Raw genomic sequence first — 14,221 nt, 5'->3', positions numbered from 1 at the left:
GGCCAGGTTGGACGGGGCTTGGAGCAACCTGGGCTGGTGGAAGGTGTCCCTGCCCATGGCAGGGGGTGGCACTGGATAATCTTTAGGTCCCTTCCAACCCAAACCACTCCATGATTCCCTGATAACTGATGTAGAGCTGTGGGTGTGTGACATGGTCACCCTGAGCTCCCACACCTGCCACGAATATCTAACCCATAAACCACATGCCCTTCACCACACAATCCCCTTGCTTTGGCCAACACGAGTCACAAACTCGACAGAAGCTGAAAAAACTCCCCTTCATTCAGCTTAAAGAATTTTACTTCGGTGTGTTTGGATCAGGGACAGAACTGAAACGTGAATAACATCGAGCTCTCCCATCCTCCAAAACACCATTGGCAAGTCAGTCCCACACCTGCTGGTTCAGTTCTCCATCCCAGGTGTCCAAGCAGGTCTTGAGCAGCAGATTTTTGTGTTGAACTCTCAGAGCCGAAGGGTTTTGTGTTTTCCACGATCGTTCCCTAACTTTTATTAAAATGGGTTTCCACTTGCTGAAAGAGCAATTTTAAAGTGTCACACTCCAGCCTGTCACCAGGGCTTTGCCTGAAAACATCTGGACAGTGGGAACAGCTTTGTGCCGAGGGAAAGTGGACAATTATTCCAAACCTTTCATTTTCACTGCTGCAAATTAACAATTACATGTAATTCAGAATATATACTCTGCACATTCTGGCTGAACAAACCCACTGAGATATATAAAAAGAATCAGGCAGCTCTAGAGATGTGAATGTTCAGACTGGAAATATTTGGTTATTCCCACTGAAACACCACCCCAAATGTTCCTGGTGAGTCCCTGCTACGATGAGGTGGGAGGGACATTGAAGTTCCCACTCTCAGGGTTATTAAAGAGCTTTTTCAGCCCAGGACACACGTGCAGCTGCAAAGCTGTGTCCATTCACAGCTTTTGAAACGGGAAACTGGGCCCTCAAACCCCCAGCAAACAGGAGGAATGTTTGCAGCAGCTCAGTCCTCATGTTTGCCACCCATGGCTTGTGAGACTCCATTAAATATCTGCCAAGGAGCTGATATTTAATGCCTTAAATGCTTTGCCTTTGATGTTGGATGTCTAAGATTTGCCTCCTTTTGTTTCAAGCAATAAAAACTAATAACTTCCCTCCCTGGTTCACACCTCAAGAATTCAGTGCTCGAGCCTCCCTCATCAAATTAGTCGAGAATTTCTTGCCACTCGTACAAATAAAAAAAAAAAAAATTAAAAAAAAGAGCAAGGAGGAATTATTTATAGAGCTCCAGATCCTGCAGCCTCTGAACAACAGATTAAAGGCACTGGTGGTTATTTCGTGCTGCAATGAATGTTTTACTAATTATGAGCCGTCTATTTTCCTTCCAAATATCAGAATGGGAAGAAAACAAATGTTTAGCAAACTAAGCACTGAGTTTATATTTCAAACAAATCTGTGAGGAAATGTGTCTTGCATTCACAGCAGGCTCTGCTCTATTAATCCATCGTGGGAATGTGAAAGGAGCAGGCAGTGCAGGCAGGATAAGTGCAGGTTTTTCGAAAACTGCCACAAATGTTGTTGTTCTGCAACAGTAAATAAAAGCACAACTTTTATGTATCAATCTTCAGCTGCTCAAAAACCAGTTCAAAGTGGAAGGTGATGTTTGCTCGTGTTGGTGGGAAAGACACTCATACAAACACACTTCTCCTGCTGCTGTTTGTTTAGCAGAAAAATATGGGACAATTCCGGGGTAGAAATTCACATTTTACATGGGATGTGATGAAAACACTCAGCTGTGTGTGGCTGCCCCAGCCCTGGAATGCTCAAGGTCACATTGGAGGGGGCTTGGAGCAACCTGGGGTAGTGGAAGGTGGGTGGAACTGGAGGGCTTTAAGGTCCTTTCCAACCCAAACCAGTTTGGGATTCACAAGTGAAGGTCTAACACAGTTTATTCCAGATATTCATAAAGAATCACATCAGACACCCAAACTATTGGGTGACTTTGGGCAGGTTACTTTGCTTTACATCTGTCAAGAAAAGTGCTTTGCAAAAGTTCTCCAAAATCTGCTGAGGAGAACCATTTTTATGCCTTTTTTTCTTTTTCTTTTTTTCTTTTTTTTTTTTTTTTTTTGCAGCTGTGAACACTTTTCATGTGAGAAATCTGTAGATCCATCACCGAACATCACAAAAAAGAATAAGAAAAAAAATTCCAAAGAGCTGTGCTTTTTTCTTTTTTTTTTTTTATTATTATTACTTGGTTAGAGAGGATTAGAATCTGATATTTTCGAAAATAAATAAAAATAAAAGGGATTATTTAAGCAGCTCGAGTTCAAAGGCTGCATCTCACAGCGAGTCTGTGTGTTTTGAAGTTTGTAAGAAAATATTCTGAAGCCATTAGGCTGCTGCTGCTGCCTGGGAGCAGAGGGGGGACTTAATTAAAGTTTAGAGGCAGAAAAGAGGATGGGGAGAGTTTTAAAACCATAGGCTGATATTTTTGAAAAGCATAATCATGTTTTTTTAGTGTGCAAAAGTGCAGGTTTGGAAGGTAAAATCGCCAGGATTCACCTGAAGTTCCTGGAATCTGAGATTTCACTGTTCTCAGGACAACATCCTGAATGTTTCATCCACAAGGCTGGAGATACATTTAATGTGACTAAAAATGAGCTGCAAATCTTAATTTTTTTTCTGGATAAATCTACAAGTTCAATCAGCAAAAGGCTTTCCTTTGTTCCTTTCATACTGATATATTAGTTCCTGTATTTCCCATCACACAGATGTTGCCTTTCAATGTTTCATACCCAGTTTTATAAACCTTTTGCATTCTTATATTGAAATTAGTAGTGGTGCTTAAACACCCTTCTTTTTCTAGTGGCACCTCGTGTCACTGTGTGATTTTGGGGGGCTTTGTTGCATGTGCTGCTTGATAACTCCCCACTCTTTTGACGTGGCAAGAATGCCAGAAAATAGGGGATTTTGGAAGGCATCCTGATCCTCTTCTTTCTTAAGGGGAATTCAGGGAACTGTTGCCAAAGCCTCTGATCACTGAGGGGACAAGAGGAGGGAGGCAGAAGGTGTTCCAGAAACACAGAATCATTTTGGTTGGAAAAGACCTTTAAGATCATCAGGTCCAACCATCCCCCAGCACGGCCCAGGCCACCACTGACCCCTGTCCCCAAGTGCCACATCCACAGGGCTTTGAAATCCCTCCAGGGTTGGGGACTCCGCCACTGCCCTGGGCTGGACAACCCTTCCCATGAAGGAATTTTCCCTCATATCCAACCTGAATTTTACCTGGCACAGCTGGAGGCTGCTCCCTCTCCTCCTGTCCCTTGTTCCCTGGGAGCAGAGCCCGACCCCCCCCCGGCTCCCCCCTCCTGTCAGGGAGCTGCAGAGCCAGAAGGTCCCCCCTGAGCCTCCTTTTCTCCAGGCTGAGCCCCCCCAGCTCCCTCAGCTGCTCCAGGCCCTTCCCCAACTCCATTCTCTTCCCTGGACATGCTCCAGCCCCTCCATGTCCAGGTCTGGGGTCCCAGAACTGCCCCAGGGTCTGAGGAGTTTGTGTTCAAGATTTGCTCCTGCAAGTATCTGCATGGGAAAGCTCAGCCACTTGAGCTTGGAGAATTGAGCCTGACCTTGAGCTTCCAGAGGCTCCAGAGGCCTTTGGATATGGAAGGGAAATTAGAAAGGTAATAACTCCAGGGTGCTCCAGGTGCATGGCATGAACAGCACTGGGCTAAGCCATCCCAGCGAACATGGAAATAGGGAGGCTTGGGAAGCCTTTCCTTATTTACTGACACCTCACTCTTGGGAACACCTGTGATTTTTACAATGAACAAGGTGTCATTTTTTTCTTGGAGCCGTCACCTCCTGTCTCATTGTAAAGAATTTCCACCTTCCTTTAAAACAAAGCTTTCACTCTTCTGAGTTACAGGAGGAAAAACTTGGAAACATGGGCCCAGCTGTCACAGCGCCAACCGCTTGTCACTTGTGATTTCACCACCTAAATATGTGAGAGAAAGTAGCATTATTTAGACCTGTCTGGGGAGTGCTTTCATGTTCCATGGTCCTTCTTTGGGATCCGAGGTGTCCTTTTGTTTCCACACATTAAATCATGTGTTACTCACCAATTTCCCCCCCTCCCAAGATGAGGAATTATCAGATCCATGTGTGTCTGAGTCCCCTCTGACTCTGTTCCTTCCACTTGGGTCAAACAAGACAAATTTTAGATCTTCAGCACAGGGCTAAATTTACCCAGTTCTGCACACTTGATTTGGCAAAACCATATGGACTTTTTGATACATTCCTCAGAGCTCCTCTGAAACCGTTTCCAAAGTCTGTATTCCTGGATCGTACCCACTGTTCAGTGGGAGGTGTAGAAGAACAACGCCTATTTTGGGAGGAAGATTTCCTGTGAACGTTCCCTGCAGCTACAGCCCCGAAGTGTGGAAGGGGCCAGACCTGTCCTCCCACCTCCTCCCACGCTCCCACACCTCCCCTGGGATCAGGGATCCCGCAGCCGGACCCTGGATCGGCTCAGGGATGGAGCGAGCACTGATTTTCTCCCTGTCCTTCAGGCTGAGCTTTCCCGAGCTCTGAGCCAGGGGAGGTGGTGGGGATGTGCAGCTGGAGATGCAAAGAGGGCTCTCGGGTCAGCTTGAGCTATTTCTGCAATTCCACTTCAGTTTTTGCTGTGGGTTTTCTAGTGGAAAATCCCCTTTTAACCCGTTAGGCAGGATTTCCACAGGAAAAAATGTATTTGCTAAACACAAGCTGTGAAGCAGCTGACGGATCAATCCCCAGTGATTTGCCTGCAAGTCATCCTGTGGGATATTGGAAGTTTAAATCCTGTTCCCTGAGCAGTTTGCTCTGAGGGTGAGAGCTGGAGATGTGTTTCTGAGCTTCCAGTGGCACTGGAGCCCAATCCTGCAGCAATATCCGATGGGCTTCACCCATAAAACGCTGCATGCACAGGGCCTGAGAAGTGGAGGTGCAATAATAAAAGGTTGGCAGAGAAAAAACTCTGAGCTGCTGAAAAAAAATACATTTGAGAATAATCTGAGCCTCCTTTATGTTTCAGAAACAACAACTGCATAAATTGCCTCGTAACTGCTTTTTATTCTTTAGAGAAATGTTAAAATTGTAAGTAGGTTTTTTTGTTTCTAGCTTCTGTCAGTGGGCTAAAAATCAGATTATTTGCACCTGAAAGGAGAGAGCTGAGCCCAGGGGTAGGAAACAGAGGGCTGCTGGAATATGCTGAGGGTCTTATGTTGGAGATAAGGAATTGAAAAATGAGCTGCTGGAAAAAAATTGCATACCTGTGTAGAGGCATCTTTTTTTCTCCTCTTTCCCCAACCCCTGTGATGCTGGTTTGCCCCGTGCAGAGCTGGCTCAGGGAGCTCAGCTGGCAGAAAAGAGTTTTTGTGGAGTCGGTTCTTGGCTGCCTCATTTTCTGCACTGATTCACCCCAAAGTGAGCCAAACTCTGAAGGCAGGAGTGGGCAGGACGGCAGAGCAGCCAGGACACCTCCTCCTAATTTCACATCACCTTTAGATGGATTTAACCCCCATCTAAAATATCCTTCTTAACATTTTAGAGTGATTTAGAGCCGTTTTTAAGTTTTGGGCGGTAGCACGAATCTGGGAAATACAAGTGTCTTCATCAGCTACTGCTTCAAATAAGTGTGGAAAGTCTGGACTCCTGGGGGTTAAAATTTGGATTTTCTTCTGTGCGTGCCTGTGTTTGGCAGGGTTTGTAAGAACAGCAACATACAGAAATTCGCTTTTAAAAACAAATCCAGAATTGTCTACGTTTTTCTCAGCAGAAACCATTAACTTGGAATTGAATGCACCATTTTGTTTCACATCAAATGTTTTGCTTTGAGCTTTTAGACACTCTCCAAGTTTCAGGTCTCCTCTGCTCTGCTGTAAAATCCAATCTGAACTTGCAAATAGTTTGTTTACTCCAGAATCACGGTGTTTGGTTGTTTTTTTTTTGGAATGTAAATGATTCCTTTTTGCTGCCAGCTCTCCCTCCTGTGCAGGCTCATGGAGTTGGGCCACTTCCCCTCCCCAGCACTCCCAGTGAGTCAGGACTGCGGGTGGAACTGGAGCTCTGTCGCTGCCAAGAATAAAAAAAAACCCCACTGCTTTGGAGAGCAGAAAAACTTCAGGGCATCATTTTTTATTTCCCTCATGAAAACCCGAAAAGCTGCGCTTCAGCATTTGGGTATTTTTGTATTGCTGACGATCCCTCGTCTTTGAAATCCAAAATGTTCAGCGCACACATCGATTGAAAAGCACCAAACCCCATCAAAATGCAGCTTCTGATGTCTCAGTGTGCCGAGAGCTTCACCTTCAGCCAAGGAGCCACCAAGGCCCTTGACCACGTTCTTCATCCCGTGGCGTTTTGAGGGCTCGTTCCTGGGTGGCTCCAAGCCCAGGGAAAGCTCCCCTTGCAGTCCAGTATCCGGTTGGCTGAACCGACAAGTTTGCTGGAAACTCCCCTCGAATCTGAGCTAAAATTAATTTCTCTTTGATGCTGAAATCACAGCTGTGACAAATATTCAGCCCTCTCCGTGATTCATGTGTTCTCTCCGAATGGGAAGTGTCAGAGTAGCACAATTTAGTAACTTGTGTTTACTTCCCCCTGCTTCAGCAATTCTAATTTAACGGGGGATCAGTTGATCTCCAGACCCACCCTGTTATTACCTGCCTATATCTGACTCTTTCCCGTTTTTCCAACCTTCCTCTCCCACCTGAATACAAAATATTCTGTGTCCTGCAACGAGACCGAGCAGGGGGAGCATTTTCTGGACTAAATGCTGCAGAACTGATTTAAAATCTCACGTCTTTTTTTACACACAGAGTATTTTCTTGTGTCAAAACAGGCCCCAGTTTACCTGCAAAGTGTGTTTAATCTTCTTTCCCTCTCTCTTGGCAGAGTTCCTTTGAGCCTGGTGACCTCCCCCAGCCATGTGCCCACCTCCAGAAAGGTAAGGCAGTGCTGGACACCTTCAGAGGTGTGTTGTGAGCTTTCAAATCTCAGTTCTGCTCCCCAGGCACCCCAAAAGAAGGGATGACACCTGTTTTCCTGTTGTTCCCACCTGTCCCTTTCCATCTGGATTAGGCCACATCATTCCTGCACAGCTCCCTCCCTGCCAATAACTTCATTTGCAAACTTCTCCTTTTACCAGAGCCCCAAACCCCAGTTTGGTGCACGCTTCAAAGTCACACTTCCTGCCATTTTTTTTGCCTTTTGGTTCCTTTGAAACCATTTCAACACGTTAGAATTGGTTTCCTGCACGTCACAGCTGTTTCTTTGGCGATTGGTTTGTGTTTGAGGCAGAAACCCTGGTGGTCTTCCACGCAATTAAATTCAAAATAGCTGTGGGGATCCTGAAATGAAAACATATTTCTCTGCAGAACTGTCATCCTACCCGGTCCCTGCAGCTGAATTCTTGCTGTTCTCTCCCTTGGGATAAAATAATGTGTGTTTTAAGGCTGGGATTTCTCTTCTCTGTCTCGTGGTGTTTAGAGCTGTGTAAATGAAACCTGGTTGTGCTGAACAGCTGGGAGTTGTATTTAAAAACCTCCCGTTAAGGCAAGTGAATTAACTAAGTAACAAAGTTAAAACCTGCACACTGAGAGGCCAAAGTGGTATCAGAGTCATCCCAGTCTTAGCAGGAACAGCTGAGCACAAGGGAAAACATGTCTGGGAAGGAAGTGAGCTCTGCTTGCACATTGTTCTCCTGGGCATGACTTACTGTAAGAACTTGCCAAACCTACCTTGTGAAAAGTCAGACGGTCCCAGTCGTGAGAGATTTTTAAAAATTACCTGCATTAGAGGGATTTTCTTGAATTAGGGCTGGTTTGGTTCTCCTGCTCACAGCAATGTCATGTCAGTCGAGGGAATGCAGTGAAATGCAGCTCCTCACATTTTACTGAGGTATCAGCAAAAGGGAAAAAAAAAATCTGTGGCTGGTTTTATAAGGAATATTTATTTTATGTGACAAGAGGAGTGGAAAAGATATTGTTTTTAAATGGTCAGTCTATAAATTCCAGTCTTTCTAGTGGAATATCAAACAGCTCAGTCAAAGATGAAGGATTTGAGGTTTTGTTTTTTCATGGTGATGCCTCAACCCTGCACTTTGTAGGGTTCCCCTTTGAGAAAGATTTTTAGGAGGGTACCATCACCCTCTGCCTGCCCCTCACTGTGTCACCCTCCACCAAAGGAGGACCTGGCTCCACACTCTCCTTTCCACATGGAATTCGAAGCTGCTCAGAAAACATTTTATTCTGCATTTGACTTTCCTTTTTTTTTGGGTGCTGAAAAACTGCGTTGTTGCATGAATTTTCATGAAAAGTTTAGATGGATTTAGATTTTTGAGGGCAAGCTTTCGAGGCAGTTTACTATTTTGTGAGTCAGAATTGAGCTGGAAAACTGGTTGGAAGTGGAATGGCTGAGATCACATGATACCTTTCAAATCAAAGATAGCTCCACTTGCTCAAGAGATGCTTTCATGTGGTTTCCAAGGGAAATAGTGACTTCTTATAAAATGTTTAGAAGAGACCCAGTGTCCAAGTGCCTGGTGGCAAAGTTCTGCTATTTCAGCCTCAAACATGTTTTTCAGCTAAATGAAACACGTGTTGGTGGTGAATAAAACACCTTTGGAAGGAGGAGGTTGAGCAGGAGTTTAATATCCTTGACAAATTAGATCCCCAAACCCTCCTCTGCTGCAGTTTAGTGAAGGTGGGAAGAATTAGCAGGTAAAGTACCAGGAACCTTTGAAAACTCCTCGTGCTGCAGCTTTAGGGGTGATGGGTTGAGCCAAGGAGGAGGGGAGAGCTGGGCTGTGGGGTCACAGAATCATTTAGGTTGGAAAAGCCCTCCAAGATCGGGATTCTTCATGGAGCTGCTGCTCTCCCAAGATGCTCAAACCCTTCTCTGCTTGCAGCAGGCCCCAGAGTTTGGAGTTCCAGAGGGAAATACGAAGCTGTTCATGTCTTGTTCTCTGCATGTTGGGCTTTTCATAGCACAGATCATTATCCTGACAGTTGGATTTCAGTTTGTCTTGGAGGGTTTCCTTAATTTTTTACTTTTGTGGTTTGTCGTTTTTTTAAAGAAAACGACATAAAAATTCACAACAGCTTTAATTTCTGGTCCCCTGGTATTTGCTGCTGCTGAGGTTTAAATGGTGTATTTAAATCAATATTTCCAGTGTATTCAGACATGCTTGAATTCTGTTGTCTGAGGGGTGACAACAGAAAACTGAGCTGTGTGTGACATCCTTACCCGAACACCCCAAATCCTCAGCTAATAAAAAGTGATATTAAAGCTGAGTCTGAAACCACTCAGCCAAAAAACCAAAGAAGCCTTAATTTATCCCATTGTGCCAAATAGAAGCAGCAGAACCCTTAGCTCAAATCCAAACCTTTATGTCTGTGTTACATGGAGAATGTAACTTGTTTTCTCATTGCTAAACCCCATCAATATTTCAGGCATCGTACCGGGGCTCCTCACTTGCAACAAGCTTTTACCATTCCATTGACTAATTGTTCTGGGTGTAAAGAGCAGCTCAGGCAACCCAAACAATCCCCTGGAAGCAGTGCAGACCTGCAAGCCCGGGGGTTCACACATGGGACTCTGGGAATTATTTTTTACCTATTGATGCTCCCGAGGTCATCAGAATATCCATCAAATATTCAAAATATTCATCGAAATATTAACTTAATTGTGGTGGGTTTAGCTTCTCTCTCTGTGTTTTCTTCTAATCCAAGAAATGGTGGGTTTTTTTGAGGTGCAATTCAGCATTTTTTCCCGTTTTAAGTGTTGGGGTCACCAGTCAGTGATACCACTATGATTCCTTTGCTTGTGCCAACCTTTAATACATTTGTAGACAAGCTTTACTTCACTAAAAGTATCATCAGTGCCTGTGTCTAAAGTGGGCAGGGGATGTCTGAGCTTGGCCTAAGAGTGTCTGCATGGCCAGAGGCAGCCCAGGCCTGGGGGGAGATGGATGAGCTCCCATTTGAGCCCTTTTGCCAGTGGCAGCACTAATTTGTGTCCTTCTCCTCTCTCCCAGCCATCAGTTTTCATTAAGCTGATAGAAAATGATATCTCTGAGATGTCCACCTGGCTTTGGGATCTGATTGAAATTGGTCCAAAAGTTACTGGGCAAAGGAGAGATGGGCAGTGTGGTCACGGGGCTCTGTTTAACTGGAGGGAGAAGCCAAGAATTATTGGATTACAAAAGTATATTGTGCGTTTTTTGAGATATTTATGTCTCTTATAAAGCCTTTTCCTGGTCCACATTTGCCACCAATAGCAGGAATATAAACTATAAACTTTACCTCTGGTTTAAAGTGATATTTTACCTGGAAATCAGTGTTGGAAAATGAGGAGGATCTTCCAGAAGCAACAGCTTCTGAGAGGAGCAGGAGCAGTGTGACCATCCTAAGGGTGAACATTAGCAAGGCTCCTACATTTGGAAGACATTAGGTAGTTTTATGTACTCTTTTATGCATGGAGCCTCCTAATAGTTACTTCTGGTGGATCTGCAAAATAGAAAAGACTTTAGGTTAAAGGAATAGTAATGAATCATTTATGAGATATTATCTGCGAAGATGGATTGGTTCCATCTGGTGCAGTAATAAAAATAATAATGCTTAGCAATTACAGAAATGCTTTACAGGTTTCCAGTGTGTGCATCACCAGCATTAATCTAAGATCTAGCCCATAGCACAGTTTTTAAGAGCTTGTAAAAGGGCTTCTTCAGCTTGTACATCCCACGTTATTTATTTACTTTTAACAAGGAAATTCGCCGTGATGGAGTTTTTAAGCTGGTTTGGGGAACTGAGTTGTAGCTCCTCAGCCTAAAAGAGGGCCCAAAAATTAGTTTCTTTTCCCTTCTCTTAGTTTGAGTTGCTGCAAATGTCCAAGAGGAATCCAGCTCTATGGGCAGGTGTTCATTATCATACAAATGCTGGAAAAGTCCTGCAGGACTCACATTATCTCACAGTTATTTGGTAATCTCAGGTTTTGTGCCTTTTTTTTTTTGAAGGCCAAGGGATTCTGAAGCAGAACAGAGTCTGACAGTGGTTGTGTCCATGTGTTAGGTTTCATATACAGGATATATTTCTTATATAGGATCCTGTTACCTGAAAGAAATAACTTTTGTTCAACCCACGAAGAAATCAGATATCTGAAGTGGTGCTTTCCCATAAAACATCCTTTAGATGCTTTATTTAATTATTAAGCCTAATTTAACCAACAGAATGAGTAGTGGGTTTAATTTCGTCCTGCTTGGGTTTTCATTTGAATTCTTGGAGAAAAAGGAGTGATGATAACTTTAGGCAAGAGAAAATACTGGAATATCTGTTGGGATTGTTTATGTGCTCCCCAGCAGACAGAGGTGGGGTAAGCCAGGCAGGATTTATAGCAAGTGCAATTTAATATATAAGTATATAACTGATATTTTGAGCACATCCATGGGCTCTGTGAATACACAGATCAAAACATCCTCTTACTTTTTATTTAGGAACATGTGTAAGGGTGGCTTGGAATTGGCTTCTGTGCAGTGTAACCTGTGACCTTGAAAGCCAAGGTGCCACGTGAGCTCTGGCCTTGGAAATCTGTTTATCTGCCCACGTCAGAGATAAGACCCCGGCTTTGCACTGACCGAGGGGCACTAATGCCATTAACTCTGCTCAGGAGGAATCTCTGTATCTGACTGGGGTGGGTTGTGTGTTTTCACCTGCCAAATATTGGCTTTGGAGACATTTAACACTTCTTCTAGAGAATAGAAAGGTTTCATTGTAACTGAAACATTAATTCGACCAAGCAAGACGTGATTTCCTTAAGCAATATTCTGTTAATTCATAGATAATGAGATTAATTAAAACAGATGGGAAAAAACCTCCAGTGTTTCATGTGCAGGGGAGATGATGGGCTCAGTTTAGTCATCCCTGGGTGCTGATCATCATTTATGGAGCAGAGCAACAGTTTGGTACCAAGTACCCCTTTAATCAGGAGTGACCTGGAAAGCAGCTCTGTCTCCTTATCCCGTTATCTGGGTTAGTGTTACATGGAATAACCTGCACATGGAGGAGCATCAGCAGAGCAAAGTCCATCCTGGCAGCTCCCAGGTGCTGCTGGACCTGCTCTGCTCCCAGCCTGGAGCTTCCCGTGTTGCCTCCTGCTCCGTGCTGGGGCTGTTCTGGTGTCCTCACCCAGAGCACAGGGCACAGGATTGTGTCCAGATGGTTCTGGGATATCCCCAGTGAGGGACACTCCACACCCTCTCTAGGCAGCCTGTCACCCACACAGGGAAGAAGTTTTTCTTCCTTATGTCCAGGTGGAACTTCCTGGGCATCAGTTCCTGCCCGTTCCTCTTGTGCCAGTGCTGGACCCCCCCAGCAGAGCCTGGTCCATCCTCTGCCCCCTCCCTACACACACTGGGGCTGCCCCCTCCCTACACTCAATGTCTCCTCTGGAGGCTGAACAGCCCCAGCTCCCTCAGCCTTTCCTGTCCCAGAGATGCTCCAGACCCTTCAGCACCTTCGCAGGAGAATCATCTCCCAGGAGCTCCATGTCCCTCCTGTCCTGAGGAGCACAGACCTGGACACAGCACCATGGGTGTGCCTCCCAGGGCTGAGCAGAGGGGCAGGATCCCTTTGGTTCTTTGCTGGGTGGCAGCTCCTGCCTATTCCCACCTGTCAAACTGTGGCTGAAAGAAATTATTTCTTGGAACCTACTTTTCCTTCCACGACTACTCCAAAGCCTGGAGTGCACCATGGAAATGCAGATGCACATCAGCCATTGGAAGAGGATGATAACCTTCCAAACTGCTGTGGAAACCTGGCCAGAAATTTAGGAGGATGAACGGAGGATGATTCTGAATGGGGGGTGGAGCTCCCTTGGGATGTATTTTCAATACCACATAAGAGTTCAATTCCCTCTGAACTGGCTTTGTTTCATACAGTGGGGCATCAGAATAAACCCTTTCAAGCTTGTGGTGCCCAAGAGCTTTGACTAATCCATCCCAGCTGATCTTGCTTTGAGGTGGTTGGATCTCCTGGCCCCAGGAGTCTGCTCTGGGCTGCTGCCAGAGCTCACCAGCCAGGACAGGCAGGCAGGAAAATGTGCTTCAGCCAGAACTGGAATTGTGACCCAAACCCACTCTCAGCAGCAATTTAAACCAAGAGGCCACTGTGAACAGGATCAGCTGTGCCATCACACCCCCCCTGGTTTCTAACCTCTCCTGGAGGTGTTTTCCCTCCCAGGGGGAATGGTCAGAACTCAGAACAGGAAACTGCTGCTGCAAGATGTCCCAGGTGCCTGGTTTCCAGTACCCATCATCTGCAAAATCTAGTCAGGCTAGTAAATAAGTGGGGTGATATTTCTTTCTTTCTGTTATTTCTCTCCTTAAAAAGCGATAATTACAGTGGAGAATATTGTCCCAGAGTTCCAAAATAATTTTTGGAGAAAATGGTCTTTGGTTGTTTCTACTCAGATGGGAGCTCAGCAGGTAAAGGGTTTGAGAACACTTTGAAAGAAATGAGTTACAAAACAGCAGCACTGTTTGTTTAGGATATATAACTCCCTTTTTTCCACAGCAGGGTTATACCCAGAGCTGATCTGCAACACTGAGTCATGTGTTGGGTTATCTGGTGCTAATGGCTCAATAATTGTGATAACATCAGAAATCACTATCACTCCTTGCTGAGAAATTACTTGTTACCATCCTCTTGTTTAAATATGGCTGTGATAGCTCTGAAATTATTTCCAGGACTGTTTGGAGACTTCCCCTCATTTAACCTTCCAGATTCTAGTTATAAAAATAAAAAGCTTTGTGTGCATGTGTGGGAAATTCTTGGTTCTACCTTCCCCGTGCTGAGCTGCCTTTGTACATCTTCCCAGTGCTTTCCAGCCATGTGTGATGTGGAGCAGGTTTTATTTTATCTTTTTTAGTGTCTTGTAAAGATCCAGTACCTTGGTTTGTAAAATGTGCAGGGAAAAAAGGTGTTAATGGCTAATAAGAAATAACCTTAAAAATGCATCTCATCCCTTTCTTTCATCCTCTGTCACCATCAGTGCATTCTGTAGTTGTTGCTTTTGAATGTTGGATTATCAAACTGATATCAAACTGGGCAAAACTGATTTGTTATCCTCCTTGTGTCTGAGTAAAGAAGAGTTGGTCTCCCTTAGTGGAATTCCCTGTGAAAATG

At 44.7% G+C, this 14,221-nt stretch overlaps 1 long non-coding RNA gene across 1 annotated transcript in view; it reads left to right on the top strand.

Annotated features, from left to right (window-relative positions):
- Nucleotides 1–14,221, top strand: part of LOC135417468 (uncharacterized) — a 146,245-nt gene that overhangs the window by 74,086 nt on the left and 57,938 nt on the right. The window contains exon 4 of the long non-coding RNA XR_010432053.1: nt 6,936–6,987. This is a non-coding gene — a long non-coding RNA (uncharacterized LOC135417468). The remainder of the gene's footprint in view (nt 1–6,935; nt 6,988–14,221) is intronic.

This window comes from Pseudopipra pipra, chromosome 7 (genome assembly GCF_036250125.1).
Source record: "Pseudopipra pipra isolate bDixPip1 chromosome 7, bDixPip1.hap1, whole genome shotgun sequence".
NCBI lineage: Eukaryota > Metazoa > Chordata > Aves > Passeriformes > Pipridae > Pseudopipra > Pseudopipra pipra.
This window is presented reverse-complemented; position numbering and strand designations above follow the sequence as displayed.